The 15,119-nt window shown below is 39.7% G+C and overlaps 1 protein-coding gene and 1 pseudogene across 6 annotated transcripts in view; both read left to right on the top strand.

Moving 5' to 3' along the window:
• Window positions 1–15,119, top strand: part of G3BP2 (G3BP stress granule assembly factor 2) — a 77,529-nt gene that overhangs the window by 38,393 nt on the left and 24,017 nt on the right. The window contains exon 1 of one of the 6 annotated variants that reach the window (XM_032400550.1): window positions 3,948–4,297. The exons of 2 other annotated variants lie outside the window; for them this stretch is intronic. The gene's annotated coding sequence lies outside the window, so the exon portion shown is untranslated. Of the gene's footprint in view, window positions 1–3,947; window positions 4,298–4,317; window positions 4,492–15,119 lie in introns of those variants that run through there. 3 more of the 6 variants (XM_032400547.1, XM_032400552.1, XM_032400548.1) reach the window with 3 other exon arrangements.
• Window positions 11,772–13,436, top strand: LOC116630047 (annotated as a pseudogene).

Here is a 15,119-nt window from a genome sequence, read left to right as displayed (position 1 = left end):
TCGGTTAAGAACCTGCTTTCAGCTCAGGTCATGATCTCTGGGTCCTGGGATCCAGTCCCATGTTGGGTTCCCTACTCAGCAGGGAATCTGCTTCTCCCTCTCTCTCTCTGCCTGCTGCAGCCCCTGCTTGTTCTCTATCCCTCTCTCTGACAAATAAATAAATAAAATCTTTAATATAAAAAAAATAAAATCAAACATTTAGAGTAGTTTACTCTTGCCAGACACGTTAAACTGTGATAGAGACTAGAAATTTCTACTCATTAGTCACTTCCATTCTTGTTTTCTAGACTACAGACTATGATTTTTGGATATTTAAGATGCCTCCAGTTTTAATTTTTTTAATTTATTTTTTTATTTTTAATATGCCTCCAGTTTTTAAATGGTGATAAATAAATAACATCACAATGAACTTATTTTTTTTTTTAAGATTTTATTTTTAACTAATCTCTATACCCAATGTGGGGCTTGAACTCACAACCCTGAGATGAAGAGTCACATGCTCCACCAACTGAGCCAGGTAGGCATCCCCATAGCGAACTTATTGGTGCATATCCTAAGAGGGCTATATACCTAGAAGTGGAGTTATTGGCTTAAAAAGTGCAAACATTTTAAAGTTTTTGATATATCTTGCCAAATTACTTTTTTTAAAGGATGAGTTAACATTTACTTCCAACAGAAATGTACAAAGGGGCTTGGTTTTGCATATTGGATGTTTTCATTTACAAATATTTACATTTATTTATGGTTTGCCCTTGTTTCATTTTGACAGCTCTTCATATGTGTTTAATGCTATGCACTTTTTTCTATGAATTGGACTTCCTTTGCATGTTTTCTGATTAGGTTTTTTTTTTTTTAAAGATTTTATTTATTTATTTGAGAGAGTGAGCAAGTGAGAGAGCACGAGCTGGGGAGGAGCAGAGGGAGAGGGAGAAGCAGACGCCTTGCTGAGCAAGGAGCCTGATGCAGGGCTCAATCCACGGACTCCCGGATCATGACTTGAGCCAAAGGCAGATGTTTAACCAACTGAGCCACCCAGGTGCCCCTTGATTAGGTTTTCATATTGATTTCTTATCAAATTTTATTAGTCCTTTGACTCAAATTTATGACAGCAGTGTACAAGTACATAGCTTATATTTATTTTGGTTATATCCTCATAATTTTCTTTATAATTGATTCTCCTGCCTCTAAGCTTAAAAAGTTATTCCTCATCTATGTAACCATTGGGAAAAAAAACATTAAGCAGACCTATGTACTAACATAAAAGGATGCCCAAATTATATTGTTAAGAAAAAAGTAGGGGCGCCTGGGTGGCTCAGTCGTTAAGCGTCTGCCTTCGGCTCAGGTCATGATCCCAGGGTCCTGGGATCGAGCCCCACATCGGGCTCCCTGCTCCGCGGGACGCCTGTTTCTCCCTCTCCCTCTCCCCCTGCTTGTGATCCTGCCCTCACTGTGTCTCTCTCTGTCAAATAAATAAATAAAATCTTTAAAAAAAAAAAAAAGAAAAAGAAAAAAGTAGTATCCTGCAAAACACTGTTTAATTATGACCCCATTTCTCTCCATCTTTATATATATATATATCTCACACATACACACACGTTTATTCATTAATTATTTTTGAATGTCTCCTTTGTGGCAGAGATACATCTTTGAACAAAACAGACTAAATTTGAGCCCTTATGAAACTAGAGTTTATTGGGGAGGCCAACAATTTTTAAAAACCCACCAAATGATACATGTCAGGCAGTGAGAAGTGCTAGGAACAGAAATAGAACAGGGTGAGAGATGGAGAGTGAAGGGTTTCCTCTTGATTCAGTGCTCAGAGAAGACCTATGGTGGCATTCAGTTCAGTCAGAAAGTATTAAATGAAGTAACTAGTATATTATTTTATATAAGAGTATGGATAGAGGTACCTGGTTGGCTCAGTTGGTTAAGTGTCCGACTCTTTTTTTTTTAAAGATTTTATTTATTTGACAGAGAGAAAGCCAGAGAGGAAACACAAGCAGGGGCAGTGGGAGAGGGAGAAGCAGGCTTCCCGCGGAGCAGGGAGCCCGATGCGGGGCTCGATCCCAGGACCCTGGGACCATGACCTGAGCCGAAGGCAGACGCTTAACGACTGAGCCACCCAGGCGCCCGTTTTTGTTTTTTTTTTTTAAGATTTTTAAGTAATCTCTACACCCAACGTGGGGCTTGAACTGACAACCCCGACATCAAGAGTTGTATGCTTCACTGACTGAGCCAGCCAGGCGCCCCAGTCAGTGGTTTTTAAAGTGTGGTTAGGAGAGGAGCAATAGATTCATCACCTGGGAACTTGTTAGAAACGTAAATTCTCAGGCCTCAACACAGACTTGATGAATCAGAAACCCTGGGAGTGGGGCTTGGCAATCTGTGTTTTAACAAGCACTCCAGGTGATTCTGATGTAGGTTAATTTCTGAGAACCATTGCTCTAGAGAAACTTTTGTACCTATGCACTAGGATCCATTTCGGGAAGAATAACAGTAGTTGTGAATAAGAACCCCAAACTGGAAACAATCAAAATATCAATCAGTAGTAGAGGAGGTAAATCCTGACAATTAATACAGTGAGAGTATTCTACAACTTGTGGTTCTAAGGGCATGGAGTGGGATCGCAGACTGCTAGTGTTTAATTCCTAGCTTCACCCAACAGTAGCTGTCTGACCTTGGCAAGTTATTTGATCTCTCTAAACTTCAGCTTCCTCATTTGTAAAATGGGCATAAAATAGTAACTACTCTATAGGGTTATTGTTATGCTTAAACAATTACATAAAGTAATTTGAAGAGTGCCTGGTACGGAAGTATTAGATTTAAAGGGCAATCTTCATGTAATATGTTATGCTTCAAAGGAAAAAAAAAAACACGTCAAAGTTCATTTCATAAAAGTTATGGTCTTCTCAAATATTTTTCATGTAACAAAATGATTAAGCAAACTAAGGTAAAAACAGTGTAGTTTTTGCCAGTGCCTCTGTAAACCTCGGGTTTCACATGTGGAAAATACCTTAAAATTGCTCTTAAAACTGATGAAATGTCTATTCCCACGTTATGTTTGGTACATGGGCATATAATAAATGTGTTCTTTCCTTTTCTAATTGCCCTTTCATTTCTTTCATCATTTTCTCAGCCCTTCCTTCCAAAAATGCCTCTGCTGTCTTGATATCCTTTTGAGAAACATTGCCAGAACTAAGGTGCAAAGTGGCTTCCTTGACTGTAAGGAGATTTGGCTTTTTCCATGAATCAAGGTCACGAGAGTCAGTGTCTAGTGTTTTCCCAGCTATGCCCTGGGGCCAAGTCTGGGCCTAGATCTAGGACAGGGCTGTAATCCTGATATCTCCTGGGATTTCAGCCTTTTAGCGGCCTTAGTATGTAAAACGCTTAGTGTGTATTTAGCAACACCTAAATACACAGCAGGCACACAAAGAAAGAGATTCTTTCCCCCCTCTTTGCAGGCCGCATCGTATTTTTCTACATCCCAGGGCCTAGCACCTAGTAGGTTCCGTAACATATATTGCTTTGAACGGTTAGGGTGAATTTGACCTTCTCGGTGGAGTTTAATACCTCCGTTTCCTAGGATGGGTTAATAAACAATATAGGTTGAGTTTGGGGTGCAAACAGCTGAAACCACTGGCTGCATTTTATGGTCTAGAGCAGCAACCTGCAGACACCTAGTTCAAAGAGAAAATTCCTTCCCTTTTAACATTAATAATCAAAAGGGACCAGAAATATCGCTCTCCAAAAGACGCCGCAAAAGAGCGCTGCAGCCAACCGGTTCCTGTTCGGGCGCAATCTCGAAGGGCGGCGAGGCCACAGCCGTAGAGCAGTAAAAAGGCAGCCTCCTTGTGACGTCAAATCAGCGGACTCTCGCCGCGGCTTGAGGCCGGTTCCGGTTCCCCGGCTTTCTGGGCGCGAGAGTACGTGAGCGCGGCGGCGTTCTGCGCGTGCTCCGCAGAGAAACGCGAGATGGTTGTGTCCAGCTCGCGAAGGAGATGCGTGATTGGCTGAAGCCGTGCTGGGGGGTTCCCCAGCCCTTTCGGCAGGGGTAAAACAATAAGAGGGGGCGGCGGCAAAGGGGGCGGGACGTCCGTGTTCCTTGTCGCTCGCCGCAGCGCCTGGCGCCCGGGAAGAGGTGGTTGTAAGGGAAACGAGCTCGCGGCTCTCCGGCTTCCGAGGCTTGAGGTTTGTCGGAGGGAGGGGGCGGCGAGCGAGAAGAATCCGCCGCAGCCGGTCCTCGGCGACTCTCCTGTTGACCTCCGCGCGACGTACCCGCCGCCGCTGTTGGTTGGAGGTGTGTACGGGGGCCGAGAAGGGAGGTCGGTGTGGTGGTCGGAAGGGGACATTCCCTTCGCGCGCCGCGGCTCGAGGCAACCGTCCTGTGCGTGAGCCGTAGTGTCGGAGGTGTCGCGGCAGAGAAAGACATTGTTCTTGCCGGCTGCCTACGCTGCCGTGTGTGCGTGAAAGAAGCCAAACCTTTCCTCTCAGGTGAGGGGTGGGAGGCCGCGTGGGAAGGGAGGTGACCGGCGCGCGTTGTGCGGACGGAGGGCCCGGAGGGCACAGGTGGGGCCCGGATTTGTTGGAGATGGGGTGGCGAGCTGGGAACAGGGACGCAGCAGCTCCCAGAGGCGCGCTGGTGGAGGCCAATACGAGACGTGGAGGAGTCGGCTTTCTGGAGAGGATGTTTTAGGGTGGGGAGCCCACCAGCCTTGTCTCCGAGGGGTTTGCGTCTCTTATTCCCGGTTCTAAGGGAGCCGGGAGGCCGTCGCCGCCCCGCCCGTGGGGGGAGGGGAAAAGAGGCTGTGTCGGCGGAGGCAGAAGCGACGCAGATGCGAAAGTAGCGGCCTCCGGGCACCATTTCTGTGCATCGAAACAGAATCCGGGTTTGAAGGCAGCCGCCGCTTTGCTTACCCAGCACCTAGTGTTCCTCGGTCTTTGACCCCCCTTCGGGTTTATCCCTAACGTGTTCAGAAATCCGGGTTGTATATAACGTACACCTTTTCTTGCTCTTTTTACGCAATCCTATATTGACCCAGGAATAGAAAAGATGTTTCAGTGCTTTGGGAAATGGGTTTCTTCCTATTCCCCCACTTTTGGGGGGGGGGTGCGGGAAGAATAGTCAACGGGAAGAATATAAGCTTCCCTAGATTGTGTTGATTTTTGTTAGCCGAATCTGATCGAATTTTATCTGCGTCTTTAAAAGCAGATTTCTTAAGATGGCTCTGTGCCGATTAGGAGTGAATATAGATTTGCATTTACAGTTTTCCGCATAGATGAATTTTTCCCCCCAAGGCACACCTAATTTCTTAACATTTTTTTTTTTTGAGGGTAGGTGCCTTTGCTTTAAAAAACAACAACAAAACTCGTGCACCAAAGCTGCAATGATAGCAGAGTTGACCCCGCTCCCCCCAAGTTAAGATTTCAACTTGGGTTAAAATACTGTTTTTAGGTTCAAGGCTCCACACACCGTGCTAGTCCTCTAAATGTTAGGATTGCCGGTACCTGGATCCCTGAACCATCAACTGCAGTTAGGCAGCCCCGTATGTTAGAGGGAAAGAAGATGGGAATTCCTTGTCTAGCTCCATATTTGGCAGTTAATATAGCCTTAGGCATGTGAACAAAGTTTCTAAGTAAACACTTGGCCTTGTTAGTATCCAGTGGTCCTTTTGATGTCCAAAATTCCTGGTTTTAAAAGATACACGGTATGATTAGTTTGAACTTCTTAGAACTGGATTATGTGTAGTTTCTTGGTGATACTACCTTCCTGTTTTCTTAAATTTGGGGAATTAGTCCTGTGTATTGCTGTGTTATGATTTAGTGTCTAGAGGCTGTTTAATTCTGAAAGGCTATCAAGGAATTGGGAGGATAAGGACCTCCAATGGATTGCTTATTAAGAGTTATGGTTCAGGTTTTTTAAATATTTGGGGTTGAAATATTAGTGGTGAACAAGTCTGAGTAGAGAGAACCAAAATAGTTGTGGGGATCAGAAGTAAAAGAAAGGAGAAGGAAAAAAGTCTTTATTTTTTTTTATTCCCCCCCCACCGGAAAAAAGTCTTTAAATAATTTGATATTCTAATTTAGTGTTTATTAGTAGTTTCTTTTTTTTATGTTATGTTAATCACCATACATTACATCATTAGTTTTTGATGCAGTGTTCCTAGTAGTTTGATTCTTGAGTTTCAGTAATATTGGTACTGTTGGTAGCAGGAAATACTCTATCCATATTTTACTTATGAGAGATCAAAAATAAAAATTTCTATATCAGTTGCTGAAAATCTGTAAATACTAATGGTGTGTTTAGATTCTTACCAGCTTTCTTATCCTGCAAAATTATTGCTATTGATTACTCATTATCAGGATTGAACATTAATTCTCTCTTTAAGACTTCCACATTTTACGCTGAATTGATACAGAAGTGGAGAATGACCCCTTTTCAAGGCTGGGTTTGATAGGTACAAACTTAAGGGTTGCTTCTGAATTTAATTTCAGTAGAATTTGACAAACATGACTTAGTTACTCTACATTGATAGATGCTTGTTTAAGAGCTGCTAGGACAAATTGGTTCTTAACCCAGAACTCTGGACTGGCTTCAGAAGCAATAGAATCAGTTTCTTGACGGCTATTCATATCCTGTTTATTCATATCTTTTAAATTCTAGATAGTTTACCTTATTTTGGTACAGCATTGTAGATATTTTGGAATGACTCTTGGATTTTTTTTTTTTTGTATTATGTTACTGCCATCTCTTTTTTCGCTCCTCCCAACAGTATCAAATAAGCTAGCAGTTGGACTTCAAAGGATTTTTATGTTCTTGCGTCCATACCTGTTCTTCTAAAGTAGTTGTTCTTAACCAGGTGTAATGAAAATATCACTAGAGACAGGAGACCTGATTTCAAATCCTCTCTCTCCTAACTGAGGGACCTTGTAAACTGCTTTCCTTAGGCTCTCTAACTATCAGTTTCCTTTTCTCTAAATGAAGTTAAATATCCTGTCTATTTCAAGGAGATAAAGGAACCTGTAGGTTACTTATTAAACTTTAAAGGTTAACATAAATATATGCTTTTATTTTCATGACACAGCTGTCCTTTTCCTAATGCTTGGTCAATTTTAAGAGTTTCTGAACTTCAAAATTTGCCTCCTTCACTTTGGGGTCTGAGAAAAGAAAAGGCTTACTTAATCCACAACTACCTTTTATTGATTTCTACCACTGGTACTTAAATGAGCTATTCATTGTTGGGGGCGACTGGCTGGCTCAGTCGGTAGAACATGGGACTCCTGATCTCACAGTTGCGAATTCCAGCCCCATGTTGGGTGTAGGGATTACTTAAAAAAATCTTAAAAAGCTTCATTGCTGTTTGGATTGGTAAAGACGTCTGGAGTTTCAGGAAGTTCCAGTTTTAATATGTGGTTAGGTGTTGAGATTGGGAATAGTCCATGGCTCAGTGAGAAAGGGCCTGGGCCTGACTAGTGTGACCCCAGCTCTGAGTAAGGGGCTCTAGAGAGGAAAAGGAGTTAAGTATACAATGCGAGAGATAAGCTGTGTCCTAGCATAGACGTAGCCTTTGGTAACATAGTTTCTTTCTTGTAAAGAACTGCATCCTGTTACTAGAGATCTTACTCTTTTTATAGAAATCAAGATACAGTACATGTAACTTTAAGTGCTGAAACAATATTTTTGTAGATTGAGAAATTTCTGTAATATTCTTTTGGTTTCCTGATTTTTTTTTTTTTTTAAAGATTTTATTTATTTGAGACAGAGAGAATGAGAGAGAGAGAGAGAGAGCACATGAGAGGGGTGAGGGTCATAGGGAGAAGCAGGCTCCCTGCCGAGCAGGGAGCCCGATGTGGGACTCGATCCAGGGACTCCAGGATCATGACCTGAGCCGAAGGCAGTCGCTTAACCAACTGAGCCACCCAGGCGCCCTGATTTTTTTTTTTTAATAAGATGACATAGTGTCTAAGCTTCTTAGCAATTTTCATTTTGGCTGTTTTTTCCAAGCATTGAAATGGCCATCAAAATGTGACATGAAATTTCATGTCAGTAGTTTGCAGTGAGTAAAAGTCTAGTCCCGTTTCCTGCGCCCCCCCTCCCCCATACTTGACCAAAGATGCTGCAGTTATCCCTCTTTATAAATGGTGGTCAGGACACTCCAGGCTCCTCAGAGTGAATTTTTGACTGTGCATTTCGAGGCTTATATATTGTGGTTGCAGCCAGGTGTTTGAAGTTAACAGTAATAGATTTTATGATTTATGTAGATCTAGCCATTTTATCACTGTATGGAGAAGTTCCTTTAATGAGAATGGAGATGCCATTTCAGAGATCCCGGAGATTAAAGAGAACTGATGAAATACATTTTTTTGCTTGTATTACCATGTCTTTTCTTTTTTTTTTTTTTTTAAGATTTTATTTATTTATTCGACAGAGAGAGTACAAGCAGGGAGGAGTAGTAGAGGGAGAGAGAGAAGCAGGCTTCCCGCTGAGCAGGGAGCCTGTCGCGGGGCTTGATCCCAGGACCCTGAGGTATGACCTGAGCCCAAGGCAGACACTTAACCATCTGAGCCACCCAGGCGCCCCTACCATGTCTTTTCTATTGTAATCTGCTCTGAAAACTATTTTGCTAGAGTAGATCTAAAAAATTAATTTCATTTTCTTGCCCAAGTGCATGCATAGCCTTTACATTATTGAAATCATACCTTATTTGTAAATTTTATACAGTGTTCAGTATTTTCTTCGATGGTTTTACTGTCTTTGACAGTATTTTAATGACTATATGAATTGGTGCTTTATATTATAGTCAGCGTTCGATTTATTATATTTTTGTTTCTAAGACCGTTAATATCAGGTTACCAAAAAATAGTATTATATCAAGTGAGCGTATCAAATGTTTTTTAAATCAGCTTTTGGAAACCTTGGAGAGTGCACCTTAGGATCCTAGGCAATAAGTTTTTTTTTCTTTTTTTTCAGTAAGTTTTTCTTTATTACTCATTCTGTATGTAACTGCTCAATTTTAATTCCAGCATGGTATTAGTCTGATTTCCCCATCTCAGCCTCCTCAATCCTATCTTCAATTAGTTGGTAATATTTAAGCACACTTAAACTTTAACCATGAATTGTCATTAATGTAGGCATAATGTCAGGGATTGCTTGTTTTAGTAGTAGTGGTGAATGAATTCTCACACTCTTGGCCTTTATTCTAGAGACATGTTTTCTTTTCTTTTTTAAGTTTAATTATTTCTTTTAGTAATCCCTACACCTGTGTGGGCTCACACTCACAACTCCCAGATTAAGAGTTGCTTGCTCTACCGACTGAACCAGCCAGGTACCCCTAGAGCTGTGTTTTCTAACCAGTAACATGTATCTGTTAGAAGGTTATCAGAAATTAAATGAAAATTTTAAAATAGGATTTAATGTCTTACCGGTGGTGTTAAGAATTGGTATATAGCTTGTATTCCCCCCCCGCACCCCCCCACCCATGAGTGTGTGTGTGTGTGTGTGTGTGTGTGTGTGTGTTTTAATCATGCTTTTTCCAAAGATGGGCTTTGTAAATTATTTTACAATTTGATTATTACTTTTGTGGACAGTAGTTCTTGTCCACATTTATAACTTTAATCTTATTTCCCCCTATTTTAAATGAGTGAGTAATTTGGTATTTTATAGCTTTCCATTTTCCTGTTGATGGACATTTAGACTGTTTGATTTTCTTTTGTGGCAATGAACAACTTTGAATATTCATCTCTGTGCAGTTGTATGTGTATTTCTTTGTAATGTATCTTAGAAGTGGAATTACTGGTTATATGCATTCAATTTTAATTAATTTTATTAAAACTGCCAAATTACATCTTCAAAAGGTTGTAACAGTTATATTTTCACCATCACTGTGGAAGAGCCCATTTCCCCACATTCAGCAATACTGGATATTACCAATAATTTTCATTTTTGTTAATTTTATAGGTGAAAGGTGTTGACTTTGAATAAATTGCCTTTTTTTGAACTGGATATTCTCAATTTCAGGGTACCATGGTTACCCTTATGTTGCGTTAAGGGATTCTCCATAAATGTTCATGAAATGATTGACATAATGAAGCATAATTGTATTGCTAAATTTAAAATTTGAGGAATAATTTACCAACAGTAGAGGCCACTCTTTATGCGCAGTTTAATGACTTTAGACAGACATACAGTTGTGAAACCACCACCACGATCAAGTTCTCTCCTATTCCTTTTTATTCATTTCTGCCTCCAGCCTCTGATCTGGTTTAACCCTATAGTTTTGCATTTTACAGAATGCCCTATCAGTAGAATCATGTAAAACCAACTTCTTTAGCTTTCAGTAATGCTTTTTTTTTTTTTAAGTTATTAGAGATCTGGTTTGTTTTTTTTTTTCCCTGAATACAAGTCCTTTATCATATATTATTCTACAGATCCTTTTTTCAGACTGTGGCTTGTCTTTTCATTTTCTAGATGGTGACTTTAAGTGAAGGGTTTTACATTTTGATGGAGGTCCAATTTGTAGGTTTTTTTTTTTTTTTAATTTTTGTGTCTTATTAAAATCTTAACATAAGTTTACGGAAGTTTTCTTCTAGAAGCCTAGAGTTTTAGGTTTTACATTTATGTCTGTGGTCCATTTCAACGTAATTTTTGTACATGGGTCCCAAGTATGAGTCAGACTTCCTTTTGTTTTTAATGTGTGGATGTCAGGTTGTCCCCAAATCATTTTGTTGGAAAGATAAAATTACCTTGGTACCTTTGAAAAGAAATTGACTATATTGTGTGGGTCTGTTGTAATGCTAATTTTGGGGGTGGAATTTCTAAAATTTCTTAAAGTTCTAAAATTAGAGCTTTAAGTTCTGATTTTAAAGTTCTAAAAGTTCTTAAAATTATTTGTGCCAAAACTGCTATATTTGATTTGTTTGGACCTTTAACCTCAAAACTCTCTAACTTCATATTACAGGAGTAGTACGTATTCTTGTAGATGACTGTGTACTAATATACATTTACATATAAATAAGCACAGGAGTGTAGATGATTGACTTTTTAAGATTTTATTTATTCATTTGAGAGAGAGCCAGAGCACAAGCAGGGGGAGAGGGAGAAGCAGACTCCCAGCTGAGCTGGGAGCCCAATATGGGGCTCGATCCCAGGACCCGGAGATCATGACCTGAGACGAAGGCAGACGCCTAACCATCCGAGCCACCCAGGTGCCCCAGTGATTGGCTTTAAAGTATCTTGAAATTGTGTGCTTAATGTGTTTAAGCTATTCATTAACATTCTTCCATAGTTTTATTTATTAACTGTTGAAATATCTTTGTATTTTAGTTGTTGCTTCTCTTAGGGCTTTAGTATCAGAATCATTCAACAGATTTTTTAATCCTGTTATGTGCACAGCAGTGATGGATGCTGCAAAGATTATGTCTCTTGAGCACCTCCGGGAAGCATAACGCTGCCAGGCTTATGCTTAGCATTAGTGTAGAGGTCTTCCGAATAGGAGAGGGATGTGCCTGTGCTCATGTACATATATTATTAGGATTAAGTGCATTAATAAAGAGATCTGTGATACTAAGAGGAAGAAATGGTTAATCCTGCCTGATGGACCCTAGATAGGAAAGCCAGAGGTAGAATTGGAATGAGATCTTTTTTTTTTTTTTTTTAAGATTTTATTTATTTGACAGAGAGACAGTGAGAGAGGGAACACAAGCAGGGGGAGTGGGAGAGGGAGAAGCAGGCCTCCTGCCAAGCAGGGAGCCTGATGCGGGGCTGGATCCCAGGACCCTGGAATCATGACCTGAGCTGAAGACAGACGCTTAACGACTGAGCCACCCAGGTGCCCCTGGAATGAGATCTTGAGCAGGTTTTTGAAGAGTGAATAGGGGAAGAATTTGGTGGCATGAGGTTTTGAGGAGATGGTCATCCCCTAAAAATTTTCTCTTTTAGCTTTAGCTTGAGATACTAACTTCTCATTTTCTGCATGTCTAATTTCTATGCCTGTTCCAGTTTTCAAATGGTATATTCTTTGTGATAGGGCTGTAGGATTTCTAACATAATTGTGTTTAGGAATTTTGTCTCCCACTGGACTTTAGTCAGTGGAGCAGCAGATCAAGTCCTTCATGTTCACCATTGTTTTTCCTTGCATAGTTTTTGATACATATATAGTAGACATTCATTAAATGTTGGAAGAATTTGTGTTTTCCCACCTATTCACCCATCTTAGGTTGAATGAAATAAGACAGTCGCCTAAAGAATGAAAATTGCAGGTTCAGGGAATGATGGTGAGTGGCATAGTGTTCTTCGAACACAGGATTTGTTAGAGGTGAAAAGTATAATGGGAGATAAATTTGCAAAGTTTGTCAGGACCATGAATGTCAGACTGGATTTCTATGGAGTGCCTTATACTTCAAATTAAATTCAGGTGTTTGGATTTTACTGTATTTAATGTATGCTGCACATGATAAAGAAGCTTGGAAGATTTGAGGAAGATGTAGAGTGTAAATTCAGTGGGAGTGGAAAGAATGGGACAAATTTCGAGAGACTTTTGAGTCGGCAGGATTTCACAGTTTGAAGCTTAAAGAAGGAAAGTCACTTAGGACTGAGCATTCTAGCCAAGAGGATGGTGGCATCATTAACAGAAATAAGGAAAACATTTTGAGGGATGCATATATTTGTAACCTATGAGGGCATGTGTGGTTATTCAGCATGGGGTTAAAATGTTTTTTACATTTTAACATTTTAACATTGAGTTCATGGTAGAGACTAGATTTACATTTAGGTAGATACGAGAGCTAAAGCCATTAGACTCTGAAATTGCCAGGTTAGAAGACAGAACTTTGAGAACTTCTGCATTTTGATGAGAAGGAAAGTTGCCTTATCCGTAGAAATCTAGTATTAGGAGGAGGTTATCAACAATGCTAGTGCAGACAAGTGGAAGACTGAGCAGAGGTTATTGGATTTTTAAGAATTGTGACTCTGCAGCTTTCTGTGCCGATAGTGCTCTCACAAACGTGAACATTCCTAAAACCCGCCGGACTTTCTGCAAGAAGTGTGGCAAGCACTAACCCCACAAAGTTACACAGTACAAGAAAGGCAAAGATTCTCTTTATGCCCAGGGAAAGCAGCATTATGACAGGAAGCAGCGTGGCTGTGGTGGGCAGACTAAGATTTTCCGGAAAAAGGCTAAAACTACAAAGAAGAGTGTGCTGAGGGCTTGAATGTGTTGAGCCCGATTGCAGATATAAGAGAATGATGGCTATTAAGAGATGCAAGCATTTTGAACGGGGAGGAGATAAGAGAAAGGGCCAAATGATCCAGTTCTAAGCTTCGTACTTTGTTATATTAGGAAGACAATAAAATCTAGAGGTTATGTTCACTTCATTTGGTTGCAGTTGGCTTTTTTTTTTTTTTAAGAATTTTATTTTTTTATTTATTTGACAGAGAGCACAAGCAGGCGGAGAAGCAGGCTCCCCGCTGAGCAAGGAGCCAGATGGTGGGGCTCGATCCCAGGGCCCAGGACCCTGGGAACATGACCTGAGCCAAGGCAGTTGCTTAACCAGCTGAGCCACCCAGGCGCCCTGCAGTTGGTCTTTTAAGATGGAAATAAAGTAGTGCCATCAATTAAAAAAAAAATTGTGACTTTCCAGAGAATTATATTTAAGGGAGAGCTCAGATGATATTTGAGAGGAGAGTTGAGGAAGACTAATGCACAGTTAGTAATTTAGGGAACAATATGATTAATAAAGTGCCATGATAAAAACTCAAAGTACTTCGAGAATTCAGAGGAAAGACAATAGTTTATAGAAGAATCAGGAAAGATTTTCAGGGGTACAGTATCTGTTCCCAAAAAATGCATAGGATTTCAGTCATTACAGATAGGAAGGTATGGAATGAGTATTGGAGTAGGAATCAAAGGTCTTAGTTCTTGTTTAATAGACTTTTAGAATCCTAATGTTGGGACAACCTAATCTAATGTTGTTAGACCTAGATTATTTTACTATATTCCTGCTGAATTGTTGTTAGTCTCTGAAATAAATACTTACAGTGACTGGCTATTTATGAAGTAGCTCTGTTCTGGTTATTCTTGTATTATGTTGAACCTAAATCTACCTTCCTGTAATTTCCATTTACTGTTCAATCAGTATTTAACTTTTACAGAGTAGAATTGTCAGCTCATTTTAGACATTACATTTATGTTGTAGCCTGAGATTGTATGCTTTGTGGGCAGCTCCATTGTACTAGTGATTCACCAAACTTACTTTTAACCAGAAAGTAAGCAAAAAACCTAAGTACTTAACTAAAACCTGAAGTTTTAGTCAAGGAAGGAACCAAAAATTCCTTTGGTTGATAACGGTTTTTTTTTTTTTTTTTTTTTTAAGTATTTTGAAATTGAAGAAATCGAAGTATATGGTAGGATGAAGCCCAGTGTGACTTTCTTTTCTTTCTTGTGTATGTGTGTTACTTTTCTTTTTCTCCTCCACTTCCCTCTCAATGATATTAAGGAATTCAGAAAAGATAGTGGCAGTTGATAGCAATATCCCATGAGAGCTGGAGTAGCTATATTTCAGGAATTAGTCTAGGCAAATGGAGAGGAATCATTTTAAGAAACAAGAATGAATAAAAGGATATTTTTTGATGAAGATATACAATATATGGGGATTTTAAGTGGGATAAGATTTCTGAAGTAGTTGAGGCTCTAAATAGTGAAGGAAACTAGATATAATCATGTTGGTATCTGGATGAATTAAAAGGACCGATTGTTTTTAATTAACAAGGAAAATAAATTTTACAGTATGCATCCCAGTGTGATAGAAATCTCCACATTTTCAAGTGTTCATGGGAAAAGTGGGGTTTAATACATGTAATTTTACTTTAATTAAGAAGACGTTAGATGATTGTTCGTATCTCTGAAGGTGCTAGAGCTAACAACCAACTGAAGATTCTTTTTGTACATAAGTATCCTTTAATCTTGGCTGTCTTTGTTGAATCTATAGTCTTGTAGGTTTGACCAGAGATCACATCTCAATTTGTAAATTAGAAAATTAAGATCCAAAAAGGTCATAACTTTTTCATGGTCTTAGTTAAAATCTTTGTCCCATGTTCAGTGTGGTTTTTTAAAATAATTTTTTTT

This window comes from Phoca vitulina, unplaced genomic scaffold (genome assembly GCF_004348235.1).
Source record: "Phoca vitulina isolate PV1807 unplaced genomic scaffold, GSC_HSeal_1.0 scaffold3, whole genome shotgun sequence".
Lineage (NCBI taxonomy): Eukaryota > Metazoa > Chordata > Mammalia > Carnivora > Phocidae > Phoca > Phoca vitulina.
This window is presented reverse-complemented; position numbering and strand designations above follow the sequence as displayed.